Here is a 13,428-nt window from a genome sequence, read left to right as displayed (position 1 = left end):
TGAAGTCATGAATATGGTACAAGAAGTCAATGCCAGAATTTTAATGACCAATCCTGACCCTGCAAAAGTGATGAGGGAGTTCATCTATCTTCTTTTTTCCTTATGGAGAGGTATGGGACCATGAATGAGGAATATTACATATACTGCCACAGTCAATTGGTTAGTTTTGCTTAATTTTTTCTTTGTTATAAGGAAAGGAACAGAGAATAAGAGAAGACCATGTCCAGAAATGATTGCAATATAAAAACAAAATATATCAATAAAAATGATTTTAAAAATAAATATAAGCTTGAACCAGGAACCTAGCAAACACAAAACAAACTGGAAAAAGTCAGAGATGGGAAATGTTGCTGATAATGAAAGCAAGATCAAAACTAGGAATTTAAAACAAGGTCTAAGAAGGAGTCTAACAAGGGTCAAGATACATATTTCAGGATTTATGAGTTTTGTTCCAGAAGACAGATGAAATGTTGGGCAAGATAATAGTCATGATTTTAATTTGTCAAATTTAAAGACCTTCTGGACACATGTGACTTTTAAACCTAATTGAGGATCCACTAGTCCTAGATTTCCAAACCTCTATCAGCTATGGACTGCAATGACCTTCGGGAATCTCATCAAAATAGTGGAGGCCAAAGGAAGGAAGTAGTGGTGATATAAGCTAGTCCACTTCATTTAGTGAACCTGGGGCATGGACAAGAGGGTTGATTCTACCCAAGCATTGCTTCCATTATAAGGAGGAAATAACATTCAGTTTTAATCATGTTGCATGTGAAGACATTCATGGGGAGATGTCTAGCAGGCAGCTGGAGATGCAGACTATGGCTCAGGAAGTATTTAGGTTGGAGGTGTAGAATTGGTTGTCATCTGCATACAGGCAATAATGAAGAAGCTGCGAAAAGGGATGAGATTTCCAGGGAGAGTGTGTCAGTCAAAGAAGAGAATAGAGCCAAGAAATGTTCCATGGGGTCTGCCCACAATGTGAGGGAAGGAGAAGGAAAATGAACAAGTAAAGAAAAAAGAAAATATTGAAGCCATAGCTAGGCTAGAAGAGTAGACACAGAAGTCATGGGAGAAGTGCTTTCAAGAGGGGAGAATGGGTTAATAGCCTTAAATGTTACAGAAAGATCAAGGAAGATGAAAAGATTTTTTTAAAAAAATAACAGTAGATTCAGGGATAAAGAAGTCATTAGTGCCACCAAAGGGACAGATTAATAATGTGATGAAAATGGAAGTCAGATTATAAAGGGCAAAAGCACGAGTGGGGTGACCAATTAATAATCAGTATGTATTTATCACTTAATGTACCACTAGGTAAGTAATGAGATCTTGAGTCCAAAGACTAAAACAACTTTCACCTGCCCCAATGAGCTTTCCATGGCCCCAGTGAGCCATTCTGATGATTGGCAGCTGCTGGTGGCATACTGACTAGAGTGCTGGACCAGGAGTCCTGAGGTCTTGAGTTCCTGAACTCAGGAAGTCCTGCAATCAAATTCAATGTTAGACTTAGATTGTAAGCTCCATGAAAGCAAGAACTGTGTTTTGCTTCCTTTTTGTATTCCCCAGAACTTATCACATTGCCTGGCACATAACAGGCACTTTATAAATGTTTATTGATTGGCTAATTGTGTGACTTTCTGGGCAAATTATTTACCTTCTGTTTGTCTCAATTTTTTCATTTGCTAAACGGGGATAATAATTTTAAAAAAAACCTTTTTTCAGAGGGTTGCTATGAGAATCCAATGAGATAATATTTGTAAAGAATGCTTAGCCAGGCCCCCTGGCTCATAGTAGGTATATATATATATATATATATATATATATATATATATATATATATATGTATATATATATGCTTTTTCTCTTTCCCCATAATGACAGACAAATAAACATAAAAACATACAGCCTAACTATAAAGTTAAAAACTATAAATAAGGGGTGACTAGGTGGTGCAGTGGATAGAGTACCAATCCTGGAATCAGGAGTACCTGAGTTCAAATCTGGCCTCAGACACCTAATAATTACCTAGCTGTGTGGCCTTGGGCAAGCCACTTAATCCCATTTGCCTTGCAAAAAAAAACTTTTAAAAAAACTACAAATAATACTAAGTATTTCATTTGCTGCTTGAGTGACCATAGTTATTATCAGTATCCATCTCTAATTGCCAATGGCACCTCTGATGGGACTCTTGATCTCCAGAATTTTCAAGGTTGCCCGTACAGTTCTATCTCAAAATATTCATTCACCTAAGCTGAAGATAATGAACACGAATAGAGAGAGGTGGCCCTGAACTCACAGCTGATGTGGAAGTGAGGCACCTGTCACTCCTCCACATAGCTCTAATGACCAGCTCAGAGCAATCCTGCCTCCCTGGAATTGATGCTTCAAGGATCAGTCATATAGGCCAATTCCCACCCATGCTCTGTAAATATAAATGTGACACAGTCCTTGCTTGCAAGATACTTACCTCCTACTAATGTGACGGGGAATGAGAGCTTGGCAGGGAAAGAAAGTTACTGTGGGTAAGGATATTGATAGAAAGGAGGAGGTATGAATCAACCTTCTCCCAAATCCCCAACATATACACTTCCACAACATTGGTCAGCACATATAATGCAAAGAAATTGTGCTGAAAACAAGTTTGGATTACTTTTGTTCCCTAGTGAATTGATGTGGGGATTTGGGGGGCAAGAAGAATTATAATGGCAATTATAAAGGTCAAGAAACTCCAGCTATCTCGAGGAACCTTATGGCCTACTATAATCTCCTTTTCAAGGGCTTTTATTTATTTGTTTGTTTTAATGCTTGGAATTCTTTTTTAACTATCTTGAGAAACTATATGGGGGCACTGGGATATATTTTTAGTAAAAGAACTGTTTGAATCCTCTGGCTATGAGTAATCCATTGTATCAGATACTAAAATCATACCCCCAGAGAAGAGGAAAAATAGGACTAGCAATCCAAGGGGCAGCAAAATCTAAACAGTGGATGAACACAGTAGAGAGTGAGAGAGAATATTCAAGAAATAAAAAAAAAAGATGGACTAAGATCCAAGATGACATGAAAAAGGAATAAGTTAGGATATAAAATTTTGGAAAGGAGTTGGGACAAAGATACAGAGAGCAATTTCTAGCTGCAAGGGAAAAAACCATGAGTATAGGGGATATTCAGTAAATTTTAGAGGGTTCAATGCCATGAAACCAAAATTCCCAAATGCAAATTTAGGATATACTGGCTATGACATACTTTTTAAAAAATGGTTTAAATGGTTATTGTGGATGGTAAGCTTGGTGAAGAATTTCAATCTGGTGACAGAGTGAGAAGTCACATTTTATTACATGAGGTTGAGAAGTAAATTGTGCTTACAAATGGAGGCATCTTTCTAGGAGTTTGGAAGGGAAAAGATGGTGCTAGAATAGCTTAAAGAGTCAAATAAACTTTTAAAATAGATCAGATGGATCTAAGCACTATGAAAAAGAGGACTGACTGAAGATGAGAGGGAACTTCTAAGTTCCTGGAAGAGATGGAAAAGAAGAGGAGAGTTGGGGTAGGTGGGAAGGAAAAGGAAGGTACCCCTGTTGGGACATAGTGTCAAAGTTTGGAAAATCAGAAGTTGAGGGAGAGAAGAATAAAAAAGCCTCATCTGAATCCTTCCTAAAAATGGAGACTGTGGGAGGAACTTACCAATATTAGAAGAGAGTTGCAGATTTGGAAGAAAGTTACAATGTGAGAAAGCATCTGAGGCATGGTGGTCAAGTCCAGAGAGTCAGAAGCAGAGCTCAAGAATAGGAACTAGCTAGGTCTAGAAATATCTAGTTATTATTATTCTTGTTTTTATCGTTCTTGTTTTCCCTGAAGCTCAAATCAGGTGCTCCTCTTCAGTGAAACTTTCCCGAATTCCCAAAATTGCTAATGTTCTTCAATTCTTCAAATTACGGGGTGGCTAGGTGGCGCAGTGGATAGAGCACTGGCCCTGGCAGGAGTACCTGAGTTCAAATCTGGCCTCAGACACTTAATAATTACCTAGCTGTGTGGCCTTGGGCAAGCAACTTAACCCTATTTGCCTTGCAAAAAAAAAAAACTAAAACTAAAAAAAAGAATGAAAAAAAAGAATTCTTCAAATTACTTTTCATTTACTGTTCTGTAAAAGTTCTAGTAATGGAAGCACCCTGAGGGTAGGTTTGTTTGTTTTTGTGTCCTCAAAGGTTAGCGTATGTTTAATAAATATCCATTTAGAATTGATTGAAATTCTTAGCTTGGAACTACATACATTTCACCCATAACATTACCTGACTTAATAACCTTTTATTTAACTTTTATTGGCTTTAGCTAGCTGTAAAAGAGGCATGTAGTTTAAGAAAGTCTTGGAGACTGGAAAATGTGAGTTTAAGACAAATACTGATAGAGTGAGTCAGGTCTGGTCACACAATCTCTCTCAACCTCTTCATATCTTATAGCCATCCTCGAAGGCTATAGGTTACAAAGCAGGAATTATTCTGAATTAGTAAAAGGAATTTTGTTAGCAGTCCTTTTCTACAGCAATGAAATTACAGGTCCAGATTCCTCTCCCAAAAAAAGCAGATATATCTTTGTGGAAACTAATTATTTTGATTTAAGAAATTAGAAACTTGTAATTTACATCTTTAAAGATATTTAGCATGGAGATCAGAGTAGGAATACTTCAGTTATGACCTATCCAAGATGTCTTTTCTATTATTAAAAATCTATTAAATAGAGTACAGAGGGAAAATATATAATTTATATATCCTATCATTTCTCATTGATGACAAGTTAAATTATTCTTCTCCATGGATGGGGAAAATATAATTTAAGTGTCCCACTGTTTCTTATTGACAAATTAAATAGTTCTTTTCCATATGTTCCAGTTATATGTCATATAAGGACAAAAGATATTTCATTTGGGTTGATGCTTCAGGTCATCAGGTCCTTGCCCCTGGCTCAGTCATGCCAATTGTTTGACACCACTCCTCCACTCCAGCAAGTCACATAACCTCCCTCAACCTCAGTTTCATCATCTGTAAAATGGAATTAATATTAACAACTACTTCACAGAAATGTTGTGAGGTCCAAATGAGATAATAAATATAAAGAGCTTTGTAAACCTAAACGTATTATTAGCTGTCACCATTATCATAGTATCCACTACCCCCTTTACTTCTTCCCATCTCCAGCTGTTCCCTATCCTAACTGGATCATCCTACTAAGGCTACTAAAGCTCTTCTGGTGCACATCATCCAATCCAGGTTTCTTTAGAGTCTCAGTTCACCCCAACTTGACCAGTCATGGACCACAAATGAAGGGCAGAATAATGGTTTTTCACCTCCCGCTCTCTCTTCTTCATGGGCTGAACTGAACCAGCATTTAAAAGTAAATATAATCTACTTCTTCCAGTTGATGTGAACTTTAGCTGTACCAACTAGAGGCTCAATCTCTTTTATCACATATGAACCCATCATGTTTTAACTGCCATCATCCTTGATTCTTCCCTGTCCTTCATAGCCAATCAGTTTCCAGGCCTTACCAGTTTTACCTCCACAACACCAGTCACATCCTTGGTCAACCACCACAGCCATCAGACCCTCATCACCCCTTGCCTGAACTTTTACAATACCTTACTAATTTCTCTCTCTGCCTTCAGTCTCCCTCTTATCCAATTCATCTTACACACATCTGCCAAAGGGATATTCCCAAAAACTCAGGTCTGGCTGGACACTCTCCTGCTCAAAAATCTTCCAAGGCTCCCTAGTTCCTCCAGGATCTAACTCTAGATTTGACATTTAAAGCAAGCCCTTCACAATTTGGCCCCTGCCTATCTACCCAGGCTTATTACACATCACTCTCATTCACATCTTGTAAACCTCAACCAGACTGACTGGCTATTCTTCAGTAGTGGCCTTCTATCTTCAGTCCCTGCTCTTTTAGGTTGTGTTCAGGCCTAAAATGCACTCCTTCCTCATCTCTAACTCTTAAAATACCTAGTTTCCTTCAAAGCTCAATTCAAATGCTATCTAATTAAGCAAGAGAACTTGCTTGATCCCCTCATTGGCTAGTGGCCCCCACTTAATTGTAGCCACTTTTAAATATATTGTATTACTTATATATACATATTTTTCCCCTCAAGGAGAATGTAAGGTCATTGAAGGCAAAGACCATTTTTCTTTATTCTTCCAATCCCCACCACAATTCTTGGCAAATAGAGGACAATCAGACAGTCAACCTACTATGTGCCAGAAAATGTAATAGGTGCTGAATAAATTAATAATTCTTGATTGGCTGATTGAACTCAGTCCAAGGGTCAGCAGTGGTATTACCAGAGCTGCTTGATTATATAAAAAGTCAGTATAGTACAAGGTTCAGGAGTACTGTGTAGAATAAATATGGGAATAATGAATCATTCTCCCAATATATTCAGTGGTGGATGAATCCAGGGTCCAATTCTGATCTCTGAATAGTGGTGCAAAGAACTTGGAAGGATAATTCAGGGTCACAGAGGCAGTTAAAAGGCTGGAAATTAAACTTGTATAATAGAAGCTTATTTTTTCAGTAACCAGCTATAAGTTTGGAAGGAACCTTAAAGGACATCTAGTCCAACCTCCTTATTACAGATGAACAAACTGAGGCTTAGAATTCAAAGGACTTACTCAAGATCATAATGGTAGTATTTGAGATTTGAGAATTTCCTTTACAATAATTCTGTGAGGCAGATTGTATAGTATTACTATCTCCATTTTACAAATGAGAAAACTGAGCTCTTACAGCCTCCTTATTATTCCATCCTTCTTATTACAAATTATCAAACTGAGGCCTAGAATTCAAAGGACCTACTCAAGATCATAGGGGTAGTATTTGAGATTTGAGAACTTTCTTTACAATAATTCTATGAGGCAGGTAGAGTAATATTAGCATCTCTATTTTACAAATGAGAAACCTAGACTCTATAGCATCAAATTTGTCCAAGATCCCACAGCTAGCAAGTGCCTAGAAGTTTAGAATTCCAAATCACTTAACTCGTTTTCATTATATTATGGCATCTGACAGGAAGTAAAAGTGTTGATCTTTTCCATTTATGAAGGGTTGAGTTGCTCCTCAGAATCTGCTGATAAGCCAATTTCCATCTTAACTGAGGACAGAACAGCAAGGATTTAAACAAAGGGATATAATTTACATCAGAGCAAGAGTTTTCTGATAGTGAGATTCAGTTAGTCAGTCAATAAATAATTATTAAATATCTATTGTGTGCCAAAACAAGCTATGGAAATCTTTGATTTCTAAGAATTATTACCCCAAGATTGTACTGTAAGACCCCAAAGATCAATGAATCCAACTCATTTCACAGATGAAGATCATGGTGAAGCTAAGGTCAAAGAAAAATCTAGCAATTTTCCCAAGATCCCCCAGGTCTTAAATACAAAATTCAGCTCTCTTTCTCTCCACCATACCATATTACACATACTACAAATTCTTCAGAATTCAAATTATCTTCTGACTTCTATAATTTAGTCTCACCTGGGTTGGATAATGTACACCAGAAGAGCCTTAATAGCCAGGCAACTGTTGGGGAAGTTATTAGATGACTAGGTTCCATTCAAGGTTAAAAGTCTCTGTTCCTGTTATTTAGATTCCAGAACATCATGGCCTTGGGTTAACTTGGTGAGACAGTAGTCTCCTATCTCTGGGCCATGTAAAGGGCACTGCCTTTTGGGAGAGCTGGGACTGGGGTGGTACGGGAGGGTGGGGGTGGGTTGGGAGAGGAAATAGGAAAAGGTTAATCTTCAGGGTTGTCTGGATTCTTTGATGTATCAGTCAGTCAAAAAGCATTTATCTAGTACTTGTGTGCCAGTCACTGTGGAGACATAAAGAAAGGCCCCAGTGAACAAACAAACAAAAAACAAAAACCTGTGGCTAAGATATTGTTAAGAACTCATATTCTAAAGGGGGAAAATATGTAAATAACTTTCTTCCTGCAAGACCTATACAGGATAAATGGAAAGTAATCTCAAATGAAAAGACTTTTGTAACATGAGAAAAACATGAAAAGATATCCTGTGGAAGGTAGAATTTAAACTGAAAACTAGGCAATGGTAAAGGATCAAAGAGTAAATGGAGAGATAATCAGGTGGATAAAGCACCAGCCTTGAGTCAGGAGGATCGGAGTTTAAATTTGACCTCAGACACTTAATATACTTTCTAGTTATGTAATCTTGGGCAAGTCATTTAACCCCATTGCCTTGCAAAAGACGAGAGAGAGAGAGAGAGAGAGAGAGAAAGAGAGAGAGAGAATATAGAGGAGAATAGTGTCAAAAGCCTGGAAAAGGAGGAAAGAACCAGGTTGTGAAGAGCTTTAAATGGAAGAGGATTTTATATTTGATCCTGGAGGTAACAGGGAGCCATTGGAATTTATTGAAGGAAGAAAGGAAGTAATGTGACATGTTCAGTCATTAGATTTATAAAAGTCAATTTGACAACTGAGTTTGTTTTTGTTTGTTTGTTTGTTTCTGTCCTTCATTTTTGAAGAAGACCACATCAGGGAGGTGATGCCATGACAAGCATGTGAATTGGATTGGGGGGAGGGTGCTGCTGTGCTAAGTCACAAGCCTTACTTTTTTCTTCAGACCATCAGTCCAGTGGCCAGATATGAATCAGGATAACTGGAAATGGTCCTGGATGTGAGGCAATCAGGGTTAAGTGACTTGCCCAAGGTCACACAGTAAGAGTCAAGTGTCTGAGGCCATATTCAAACTCCCATCCTCCTGACTCCAGGGCCAGTGCTCTATCCACTGTATCACCTAGCTGCCCTGGACAACTGAATTGAGGCTGAATGGGGGAAGAGGCAGAGAGACCATTTAGAATTCTGGTACAGCAATCTAGTCAGGAGATGAGTAAGAAAAAGGGAGATATACATCAAAAATTCAGTAAAGGTAGAAACAACCAAATTTGGCAACAGATTGGATGGATGGTTTGAGTGAGACTGTGGAGTAGAGGATGATTTAGATCTCAATTCTAGATGAATAGAATGATGGTCTGACCCTTGACAGTAATAGAAGAAGAAAAGATTTTGGAGAAAAGAGTGTGACTTGTTTAGAGGCTATGTTAAGGCACAAGGATATATATTTTAAGATGTCCAAAAAAAGCAGTCATCTAATCTGAGGATGGTTCTTCATTCATCTCATCTCTGTATACTGCCTGCCCTAGAACTTAGAAGTAGCCATGCCATGAGTGTGTGTGTGTATGTATGTGTGTGTGTGTGTGTGTGTGTGTGTGTTGTGTGTGTGCCTCAGTGCAATGTGTTAGGAGCAAGAGGATCAAACCTTTAGTACTGACACAGAGGGATAGAAGAAGGTCCTGGCAGATGCCCCTGTAGCCTGGAGTCCCTTTCATCCTGGGCAAAGTGCCAACCAACACCATCTGAGCTCCTGGGCCCTGGGGAGGGCATTGATCACAAGAAAAGCCTTCATTCACATCTCCTGGCATCTGCTCCCCAAATCCCTGCCAATGCAGGGCTGTCTGGGCCACTGCCCATGCCCAAAAGGGAGAGACAGAGGAGAATAGCAAGCAAAGAAACTTCACCAGTACTAGGGAGCCTGATGTTGTTAACAGTCTGGGGAGAGAGACAATGAGAGAAAAAGGAATTAAGGTAAGGAAGGTGTGAAAAGATAGAAAGCAGGAAGGATTGGAGGTGAAGAGGGCATCAAAGAATCGAGGATGAGAGGCAAAAAAAATGAGGGATGAGAGAATGACTAAATGTGGCAAAGCATTTATTAATGAGGTGATAGAGAGGATAAGGCAATGAAAAGAGGATGGAAGGATGATGAGGTAAGGGAATGGGGGGAAAGGACACAGGAATTGGGGAGAAGGCAATGCAGGAGGATGAGACAATAGAGAGGATGAGAGAATAAAGAAAGGAAGGGGTTGAGGAGCAGAGAACAAAAGTGACCTGGAGAAAAGAAAAGATTTCTTTTTTCACATCTGAAGTTCCATCTTCCTATACTCCTACTCTCACACAGTGCTCCTTTGGCATAGAGAAAAGGTTCCATCCCTAAGGTTGGATGTGTTCCCCCAGCACACCTCTCCACCTTCCCACAAGTAGGTCTATCACTCTCTTTCCCCACAGTTTCTTCTTCTTTCCCTATTTCCAGGAAACAGAGTTAGACTCCCTGCATAAAACAATCTGTTCCCAGGTTGATCAACCTCTGAGTTCCTAAAAATATAGCACTTTCTACAGAAAAGCCTTGGTCTCAGTCTCCACAAGAGACCTGTATCTATCATGACTGACCTTCCTCCAGAGCTATCATTGCTAACCTCCATAGGATTGTTGAGAATATTGAGTGTTGAAAATGTTGGACTGTTTGCTGCCCCCCCCAAAAAAAACTTCTCCTACACTGACTTAATTAAAAAGAATTTTATTCCTCAAGGTATATATTGCTATGTATTACAAGATAGGTGATAATGCCAATATTATATAAATATATACTATTATTACATATATGTTATATATGTATATTATTTTATTATATTATACTTACAATATTATTTATATGTTATTATGCTGTAATATATTTATTTATTTATATATAGTTCATCTATATCTGTATGATAGATAAATAGATATTAGTTAGTTGCATGTTGCTCTCCCATTAGAGCAACATGAGGGCAGCTCCTTGAGGGCAGGGACTATCTTTTGCCTCCCTTTGTATTCCCAGTACTTGGCACAGTGGAAACACTTAATAAGTGGAAAGACTAGGATCATAATATCATAAATTTGGAGTTGAAAGGTTAAATTCTTTTTACAGAGAAGGCATTGAAGACCAGAGAGGTTAGGTCATTTGTCCATGGTCATACAGCTAAGAGAAGCTAGAATCCAACTCAAGGCCTCTACCCTTAATTCCAACACAAATTTCACTGCCCCATCTGGTACAGATAAACCACCAGTGTTAAAGGAATTGAGTGGGGGAAGCTAGGTGAAGAGGTGAATAGAGCACTGACTTTGGAGTAAGCAGGACCTGAGTTCAAGTCCAACCTCAGATACTTGATACTTACTAGCCATAATACCTTGGGCAAATCACAACCTCATTAACCCACCAAAAACACTCAAACAAACAACAAAAAAGGAATTGGTATTGAAGGAAGATTTTATAAGCTCTTCCCATTCAACTAAGAAGTAATTATGAAGTATATACTTGTGCCAGCCTTTGTACTAGGCACTAAAGATACAAAGAAAAAATGAAATAGCCCTTACCCTCAAGGACTTACACTCTTACACCAGAAAGAGCTTCCATGTACACATATATGTATATTCAGGGCCAAGCAGATAGCTAGCAATCACTATTTGACATGAATATTGTGAAGGCCAAAAAAATAATGTGGAAAGACTGTGACCTCCAGACAGCAGATGTAATCCATTCAAGCAAAAATGAAAATTCAGCAGAAAGAAGGGAGTAACCTTGAAATTCTCTCTCCATCTCTTTGGGGCATCTATCTACCATGCTCCCCAAACCCACTGGGAGAAAGGAGGGGAAGGAGGGCAAGAAGAGAGACCAGTGTGGGATCTGTAAGCTCACAGCGTTAGAAAGAACTTATTTAATGTTCTGTACCAGAACAGACAAGGCTGCAGAGTCTCTTGGTTTTGTTGAACAATTTGTTTGTCACAAGGTAAGGTTTAATAGGGCAGGAGACGGAATGGTAGATGAATTTGAAAATGATAGTTTAAAAAATAAAAGGTATCAATGAAACTTTTTTTAAAATGATTATTCAGGGACCATTTTAAAAGTAGATCTAAAAGGTCAGGGTGTGAGGGTCTTAGGATTAAAGAGTAGGGTGGGGGGGGTCTCAGTATCCATCTAAATCTATCTTTCCTTCATTTTACAGATGAGGAAATCAAGACCTTAGGGAGGTTAAGAGATTTGTCCAAAGTCACTCAGATTGAACCTGAACTACCTCCCCTGACTCCAGATCTAAAGCTCTAATCCAACCTCTTCATTTTATAGAAGAAGAAACTGAGGAAGCATCTAATCATTGTTCTCATATCACTCTCCCATTAGACTGTAAGCTCCTTGAGGCAGGGATTGTCTTTTGCCTCTTTTTGTATCCCCAATATCTGGCACAGTGGAAACTCTTAATAAACGGTAAGACTAGGATCATATCATAAATTTGGAGTTGAAAGGATAAACTCAGGGCAGCTAGGTAGTACAGTGGATAGAACACCAGACCTGGAATCAGGAGGACCTGAGTTCAAATGTGGCCTCAGACACTTAATAATCACCTAGCTGTGTGACCTTGGGCAAGTCACTTAACCCCATTGCCCTGCAGAAAAAAAAAACAACAAAAAAGAAAGGTTAAACTCATTTTATAGTTAAGTCATTGAAGACCAGAGAGATTAGATAATTTGTCCATCTTCAAACAACTAACAGAGACTGGAATCCAACCTGGGGTCCCCGCCCCTGATTCCAGCACAATTTCCTTCTGTGGGGAGATTGGAGACCAATAGGAAAAGATAAAAGCATTAGGTCTGGACCAAAGCATTTAGGGAAAACATGCTGTGCCCTGCCCAAGGAGTGGGTCTCGTGTGTGGTGATCCCTGGATGGACCTAAATAATCTTCCCCATGCTGAACAGTTAAAGCTGCTCCTAAATTTCAACTAGTCCTGGAACCCAGTTGAAGGGTCATCTTTAGAGCAAGGATGCCCAAACCCATCATCCTCCATGAATCAAGTCAGGTACTTAAATATCTAGTACTACATTAAGCTCTGCATTAACCTCACCCTTTTCTGCCTGAAAGTCAGCTTTCTCTTTGGTCTCCTTGTCTGTTTTCAACAGATGATTTAGGATTTAACAACCCTCTGAAGTGTTTTGTTAGCTAGCTGCTCACTTCTACAGCACATGAAGGGATATTGGACGAGCTGCACTAACCTTAGCCCTGCTCCTGTCCTGCCTGGACGAAGGCTGCTGTCAGGCTTCCCCCTGCCTGGTCTTGGGTTGGGACTTCATAAAGAAGCTGGGTCCAAGGGGGCCTGGCCTGACTCTCCCCCAGGGAATGGGGCTGCTGTCTTCAAGATGCCCAGCCCTGCCTTCTGTCCAGAGGAAGGAGATGTGACAGCTATAGCAGCCCCTCACCCTCCTAGCCAAGTGGGACTGTGAATTCCTACTGGGTGACCAAGCAGAGTTCCCCAGAGAGCAGAATTCACCCTGCCCCACTATTCTTTATGGCAGTCCAGGGACTAACTGAAATTTTCTGTGCCTGAGACAAGCCATCCTAGAGACAGAGAAGCTGGAAATGAAGGAACCCTCATGAGCTTCCTGTCTCATTTCATCTGAGTTAGGTTTCTGGGAGAGACCTTGCTCAGGGCATCACAGAATCTATTCACCGAGACATCCACAAACCTACTTTAATGCCTGGGATACTACAAACAGA

The 13,428-nt window shown here is 39.4% G+C and overlaps 1 protein-coding gene across 1 annotated transcript in view; it reads left to right on the top strand.

Moving 5' to 3' along the window:
- The window catches only part of KCNK3 (potassium two pore domain channel subfamily K member 3), a 70,821-nt gene that overhangs the window by 28,278 nt on the left and 29,115 nt on the right, over positions 1-13,428 (top strand). The window lies entirely within an intron of this gene.

This window comes from Macrotis lagotis, chromosome 1 (genome assembly GCF_037893015.1).
Source record: "Macrotis lagotis isolate mMagLag1 chromosome 1, bilby.v1.9.chrom.fasta, whole genome shotgun sequence".
Lineage (NCBI taxonomy): Eukaryota > Metazoa > Chordata > Mammalia > Peramelemorphia > Peramelidae > Macrotis > Macrotis lagotis.
This window is presented reverse-complemented; position numbering and strand designations above follow the sequence as displayed.